We start from the raw sequence: 8,424 nt of genomic DNA, 5'->3' as shown, positions 1-8,424 counted from the left end.
TTAAGATAGTAGGCTAACGTGTAGTCATTGGCAAAGATAGGTACATTCATAGGTTGGTCTTGTAGACTACAGTCAATTAGTTCAGGATGTATCAAAGATAAAGTTTGGATAGGTTCGAGGGAATTCACGATATTATCATCATAACTGCGGGCAAAAAAGTCGAGTTCCAAAAGACTAACTTGCGTAAATGTCTCGAGATCGGGAAGATTTACGACATGATTATCGAAGAGCACATTAATATTTAGTTGACCTAATCCAATTGACCTACTCCTAGCACCATTATCTACACTAGGCTGGACTACATATCATGGTTCGATAGTAACAGGATCAGTAGACAGATTCCCAACATTCATGATAGAAGAGTCAGGGTTTGATGTTGAATAAATAGAACTATTGTCAGAGTCATCAGATTCATAGGATGAAGCTTCTGACTCTTCTTCAAGTGTTTGAGTAGAAGTATGTATAGTGTCAATACCTAAATCTTTGATGTTGCAAGTTCCTTCATAATTTGGTCTATTTATCAATTGTATCTGACATACTTGTTGACATAACCTTAATGGTTCTATGAATCTCTGTCGTCTACTCCATTCAACTTATTCTGGACTAATAACTGCTTCTATTTCTATAGCTTCCAATTCTTCTTGTGTAGTTCCATACCTAAGTTGTTCTATCATATTAGATGGAGCTATGGTAGGTGAAGGATTTTCTTGTTTTCTTCCCTCTTCTAGCTTTCATTCATTGTCTTCTTGTGTCTTTAGTCTTATTTCCTCTATCTCCTTTTGCAACTTTAAGTGTATCAGCTCTTGTGTGTCATCTCTGATATCAGTGGACTCTTCTAGATTTTTTGTAATAGATGTATCTAAGAGATGATCTAGATGCCATTCATACTCATTCGAGTTAGTTTCTGATTCATCTACCTGTTGTCTACCAGTATATGTGACTGGAATTTTTAGTGGTGCAAATAATTCTCTGATTCTTTCTACTTCTTCACTCATATCCTGTGGGACTTCTACTTATTGTAGTGTTGTAGCTGACACCATTAGAACTTGAGTACTAGCTGCTTCCTCCCTCTTGATTACTAGTTCTTCTTGTTCTTTTTTACACTCTTCTTGAATTTGTTGAGTGTTTACTTTCTATGTAGTTGAAGGCAATATTGTTTTCTTCCACTTAGACTTAGAAGCATGTTTTTGGTCTAATGTTTTTCTTGGGTTGTATCCCAGTCCAGCTTTATCATTTGTAGACTTAGTTTGCAGTTGAATAGGTTCAATAATACCTTCTTGATGTTTTCCCAAAGGACCTATACCTGAATATCCTATGTGTTGAATCATTTTGTAGCCTGGACCATATTGCGTCGGGGAAATCCCACAATGTCGCACTTCTTTGTTTTCACTAACTTCCTTGAAAAGCCATTTGAAAACAGCATCCTCTTCTATTTCATCTGCAAGAGAAGTAGAGGAATGTATAAAAAGACCTTCGTAAATAACCTTTGGAGTGGAAGTCTGTGGCTTCATAACCTCTGATGGTTTTCCTGATTGTCTTGGTGATGGAGGATGAGAGATGAGTGAAAGTATTGGTTCTATCTTGTATCCGTACATGCCAGTATCTGTGATGTTTAATTTCTTTTTTAAATCCTTCATCAAGGTTTGTGAACTTTCAGCTGTAGAGGTTGCTCTATTATGAGGAACAAAGGTTTCAACACCCTGAGTTAATGCATTATAGGGGTAGTTTGTGTCAGCAGGAATACTGACTTCAACTCTGTTATAAGGAAATTTTAAGCATTGATGGTATGTAGATGGAACTGTCTTCATTTCATGAATCCATGGCTTACCTAGTAAGATGTTGTATGATGGAGGAAGATCAAGTACCTGAAAAATGACATCTCTTTCTATAGGTTCTACCTTGATTAATTATAGTACCAGACCTTTAGAGGTTCTTTCTTCTTCATCATAAGCTTTGATTGTTATTTTCTTTGCTGGATCAATGACATTTTCAAAAAAACCTAGTTGTGTAAGTAGATTGTAGGTACAAATATTCAACCCAGCACCTCCATCTATCAAAACACATTTAACTCAATGTTTATGTATCATAGCTTCAATGTGAAATGGTTAATTATATGGATGATTTAGTGAGTTGTCATCTTCTTCAGAGAAAGTGAGATAATGAGTCAAAGTCAGGTGACCCACCATAGATTGAAACCGATCGACATCTAAATCTTTTGGGACATTAGTGGTGAGCAAAGCTTTGTCCAAGGTCTCTTTATGAGAAGAAGAGATTTTGAGCAATTCAAACAAGGAGATTTGAGCGTTTGTTCTTTTCAATTGTTTGACAATACTATAACTAGGAGAAGATGATGAAGCCAGTTGTTTATATTTAGTCATGATTGTATGTGTTTGTCTATTTGAAGCAATTGGTAGGTTTGATGTTGTTTGAGCAGGTGTTGAATAACTGACTCCTTGGAGAGTAACCTTCTTTTGAGCGTGAGTCACAGCATTTGTGATTTGTGATTTAGTTTGTTTATCTTTAATTATGATCACATTGCAATATTCGGGTTGGGAAGGCTCAATCATGTTGATCACGTTGTCATTGTTGATATAGGTGTAATTGACTTTGGCACCTCCTTTTGATTTTGAGGAATCACCTTGTTCATAAATAGTTAATGGAACTTTAAAAGCTTTGTGATCAGAATTAGTTGTGTGATTTCCAACAACAATTTTACCAGCATCGATGAGATCTTGAATCTCATGTTTGAGCTTCATGCAATTGTTTGTGTTATGACCTTTGTTTTGATGGTATTCACAATATTTATTTTCTCTCCACCATTTTGGTTTGACTTCTGGATCATATGGCCTATAATTGTTTGGTAACGTTATCAGATCATTTACCAATAAAGTTTTAAAAGCGGATTCATATGATTCTTCCAAAGGAGTAAAGTCGCATTTAGGCTTTGAACGCCAAGGTTTCTCTTTAAACCACTCTTTTACTTTCTTCGATGGATTTTCTGTTGCATTTTCAGCTACTTTGAGTGCTTGTGTGCCACTAGCCAAGTTAAATATCATGGGTTTTGAGTTTGTTTTAACAATGTCTACCACTCTATCACTAACAATGTTTCTATTTTTGTCTTTGCCATATTTCCAATATTTGTTCTTTTCTTTAGAACTGGAGCCTTGTTGTGTTTCTTTCCAAAGTGAGATATCTCCTTTCTTTATAAGTACATCTTCCATTCGAGGGGCACTATCGACCATTTTTTTGAATGATGGGTACACTTGCATTTGGATATTGTATTTCAATTCAGGGATCAAGTTATTGATGAAGATATCCATCTTCTCAGAATCTGGAATAGGTCATGAATATTGAGAGAACATCTTTCTCTAACATTGGACAAAAGTGAGAAAAGGCTCTCCTATTTTTTGTTTGGTATAGCAAAGCTCAATCATAGTGACTGGGTGACAAATATTATAGGAGTATTGTTGTAGAAACAATTGGATTAATTCTTCAAAAGTTTTGATTCCCATAGGTAGGCTTGAGAACCATTCCATAGATTTCCCTCCTAAACTTCTCAGGAAAAGGCGTATGAGATATGTTTGTTCATGCATGCACTCCATACATAAAGCACAAAATTCCCCGACATGGTCTTGAGGATCTGAGTTGCCATCATATTTGTCAAATTTTGGAATCTCCACTCGTGAAGGAAATGGAGGCATGTAAAGGTCTTTGTCAAATGGAAATGGGCATATTGTGTCCTAAGAATATTGTTTTGAGGATTTATCTTTGTTTTTCAGTTCTGTGATTTTAGTCTGTAACACTTGTAATTGTCAGTTTACCATTACTAAGGGTGTCTCTTCCTCTTTAGTGATGAGGGTCTCAATGTTATAACCAGTAGGAAGTTTAGCGCCTTGTTTTGCTCGTTCTAGAAAATAGTTTTCTTTTTCTGTCTAGCCATGATAACCTTCATCATTTTTTGGAAATCTTTATCCTTTTGACATTTATGTATATCAATTTCTGGAGGTTCAAAGGCTTTAGATCTGCCTGATGAGGAATCACTATCGGTAGTATGGATATTGAGATTGTCATGAGCATCATGTTTAGCAGCTTTTTTTTCTTGTCTTGTTCCAGATATGGTGGGAGACCAGGGTTGATCATAAACAGGTATACTTGATGATGAAGGTTTCTTACTACAGGGTCCTCTACGTAAAATGGATTATCTTGATATGAAAAGGATGGTCCTTTGCCTCTGTTAGCTTTCTTACAAGAACTTCTAGTTTGGGTAGGCATTTTTACTAACTGATGTGACCTAGAGTTGTTTGTGATGTAGAAGTCAAGTTCAAGTTTGGAGCTAGTTTTTTGTTTAACGTATTGTTTGAGAGAAGCAACTAAGATTTAGTCTAGTTTCAAGAAAAATCTCTTGTATAAGACATGATCTAAGCTACCTAGTTTGATTTGAGAGAAGTGACTAAGACTTGGTCTCATTTCAAGAATGGTCTATCCTGTGTAAGATGTTATCTAAGTAACTTAAGTTTGATAAATGGTTGATTGAACTAGCTGAAAGATTATCAACAAAATCATGCAACACAATGGAAGAGGTACACTTGTTTAGATTTGTTTATGCTTGCGATGATGATAACCAATTTTATGCTCATTGTAGACTTCTTTTTAGGCAATTTTGACTATTCTGGACTGACAAAATCAAAGATCTATACAATAGGATTTACAAGACCAGACGACAATTTGAAAGCTTCAGGACGATGAAAAGAGTATTTTGTACGAGTTGCTGCCTAGTTTTGCACGATAGGTGGGTATACCTCAGATGACAAACTGATGAATGAGATGATCTTTAGTATGACACAGAATTAAGGGTCAAACAACACCTCCCAAACAAGGATGACAGTTTATCAGATATTGTACGACAACTAATACAGGGTCTGACGACAAACTGTAAGACTTGATGAAATTTCGTACGAAAATACGTATGTAGCAGTACGGTAAATTAGAAGAATTGTACGACAGTTTACTAGACAGAGACAAAATTTTGATAGATAGAGCTTTCAATGACTAATGACAACCATTTTTGAGATGGACTAAGTTTTGACAACTAGTTTTTTTTTATACTGACAGAGTTTTGACCACTGAGATAGACTAGTTTTTGATATGAATAGAGTTTTGACCATTGAGTTGTTTATTGTTTTCTTTAGTTTTGGTATTCCAGTTTCAGTTTTAGGGATGAAAACATAGTAAACACGCAATATGTATAATGACTTCAATCATAGCATGCTAACCCTATGGAAATTGGTGAGAGAAGAAAACCTTTGCTTGCAGACTCAGGTATACACCCAATAGCTAATTAGAATATGGTCGCTAAGTCTAACGCAATGGATTCTCAACCTCATATTAGCTAGCTCCAAATGCTAATGGGGGTACAAAATGGCAAGTATCTTGGGAGACTTACTATCTCTCTTGCACAAAGATTATCCCCCCTTTCGGAGGTGAACCAGGTTCCTGTATCTTATAGATCTTAGTTAGGAATTATGTTCAAAATTAACCCTTGAAATCATGCAAGCATGATTGAGGCCTATAGCCCAATAAGGTACCAAAACAAGTTGTAGTCACATAAACGTGATTGAGACCGTGAGGCCCTACAAAATGCCTGATATGAGAGATCTCAAAGAGAAAACTCAAATAATCCCGTCCTCTGAGACTTTAATCACCACATACCTATTTATTATAGTGAGTTGGAATGCCCAGGTCCAGTTGTACTCACTTGGGTCATTCTCACAGGGTGATTACTTTTTCCCACTGTGATAGGCCCGCTAAAGGTACACAAATCTCAAATCTAGAAAAAGCCTCAAGGGTCTAGATTTCTAATTATCTGTGCAGACAAGAGCATACTCTCCTACCTCTCAGAATTTTCTTAAAAAATAAAAGACAGATTTTTTCATTAACTAAATAGCAATTTAGGTGCCTAAAAATGAATTTAAAGAATACACGATGTTTACTCGAATCTCCTCAAGCAACCTACAAAGACAATGAATCAGTAGTCATATTGTCTTTGTTTGACAAGCATATTCTTCGATAAGTGTTCTACAAAAACTGATTAGGCTATGAAAATTCCTCAGACAAACAAACAACAAGCCAGGGTCAGTGTTAGTATGATCAAAATCGAATAAAGAACCTAAAGAATGAAGTCTGCTCTTAACCCAAAAAAATACAGAATACAGTATGACAATTCTCACCGAGTTGTTTGTACGAGATTGTACGATACCTACAGTTTGTCATTCAGGCATATGGGAAATTTTGTACGATATTTTGCAGTAACTGTATGGACCAAAAATCCAAAAAAATTAAATCTGAAAAATAAGAAAAATTTAATCTCCGAGGCCGAAATATGTAGTCTTCGTGCCCCACGGTGGGCGCTAGAAATGTGTCTGTGAAAAGTGGAATAAGTATTTGCAAGTTGTAAGACAAAACACTTCAATTAAGTCATTACATGTATGGTTCGATAGATATAAGCATGAATAATAAAACCATAACAAACTGACCCATTGCCTTCTAAAAGATGTGAGTATAGACTTGCTCTCAGATTTGTATAAGCAATACCAGTGACTAGACTACACCAAGACGAAGGATTTAATCTATATCAGCATGCTATTAATCTAAATGGATGCAATATTATGCTATATGGATGAATATTAAGCTATATGAATTCAAGCAATCATAATTGAACTAAATATGCAACAATCTAAACTAAGATGCAATAATCTCAAAAAGAAAGCACAATAGCTTCAATGACTCTAGTGCAAAAATTGCATGATAACAATAAACCTCCAGGGTATTTTGAATAAGAGATGAAGGCTAAATTTATAGAAATTCAAAAGAGAGACCAACGGTCAAGATCGATTAGCAACGAGCGGTTGAGATAATTCAAGAAAAATCACAATTTAGGATAATAGAAATAATTGAGAGATCATATTCAGTTAACCTTGAGATAGATTCCAATTGTAGTTTGACTGAAATGCATTCAGATTATAAGTTCGAGTTTGCATTAGAGATAAATTTCAATTAATTCCATACACTTGTGATAAAAATAGGTAATTTCATGCACTTTCTTTGATTTATTCAAGAAAAAAGTCTTTTCAATGCAACTGAAATTCTTTTCTCAAAAGCATTGAGTTCCAATTTTAGAAAATGATTAATAAATCAATTTAATTGTTTTTTCTGATTCCAAGTTATCTCAATTTAGAAGAAATATCTCAATTTTGATTTCTCTCTCAATTCAATTCTTTTATTTTATTTTCAATTTGACTCTTTCTTTGTAATTAATTCCTCTTTTCTAATAAATTAATTCCTTTTTTATGATTAAATGGCAAATTTATTAATTAATTAAATACGCTAGGATATTTAATAAATTAAATATGATAATTGATCAAAATAATTTACTTGGAATGATTTAATTAATTAAATAATTATTTAATTAATATAGAATAATTCACTTGCCATGTGACATTTAATGATTGAAGAATTAATTAATTGTGTGCTCAAAGTTGATTTAATTGCTTTCGGTTAGGACCTTGGTGATGTTATCGAGATTAGGGGCCCATGGTTTAGGTGACCATTTTTAGGGTATTATAGAAACACCCTAAGCCTTATTATCTAGCATGGATTCAGGATGATCATAAGTTGTTAGTAAGTGAGCAATGTTTAGTGAAATTGAAAATTGGGAATTATCATGATGAAGTCTTGTGTGATATTATGCCTATGGATATTTGTCACCTTTTGTTGGGTAGACCTTGGTAGTTTGATAGATAGACAACACATGATGGGAGGAAGAATACATACACTATTATGGCCAATGGGATGAAGCAAACCTTGTTGTCCTTGGAGGAGCCTTTGAAGAGTGAAGTTTGTATGAATGCTAAAATCTGTTTGGTGGATGGATGGAAATTCTTGGATGGAATGAGACATGAGAATGTGTGTTTTGCCTTAGTTCCTAAGAAGACTGAGAACCTAGAGCATGAAGAAGAAGAACAAGAAGAGAAAATATTTGTTGATAGAGTATGAAGACATCATTTCAGATAATGTGCCTGATGGATTACCACCTGTGAGAAGTATTAGTCATTGCATGTACTTGATTCCCGGAGCTAGTTTGCCTAAAAAAGTTGCACACCAGATGACACCAACAGATAATGAAGAGTTGAATAGACAGGTGCAGGAGTTGTTGAAGAAAGGTTTAATCAAAGAAAGTTTGAGTCCTTGTGCAGTACCAGCAGTATTAGCACCTAAGAAGAATGGAGAATGGAGAATGTGTACCAATTCTAGAGCAATAAATAAGATCACAATGAAATACTGGTTTCCTTTGCCTACGATGGATGGCATAATGGACTGTTTGAGTGGAGCTAAATACTTTATAGAGATAGACTTGAATAATGGATA

The sequence above is a fragment of the Cryptomeria japonica genome, chromosome 5 (assembly GCF_030272615.1).
Source record: "Cryptomeria japonica chromosome 5, Sugi_1.0, whole genome shotgun sequence".
NCBI classification, from domain to species: domain Eukaryota; kingdom Viridiplantae; phylum Streptophyta; class Pinopsida; order Cupressales; family Cupressaceae; genus Cryptomeria; species Cryptomeria japonica.
This window is presented reverse-complemented; position numbering follows the sequence as displayed.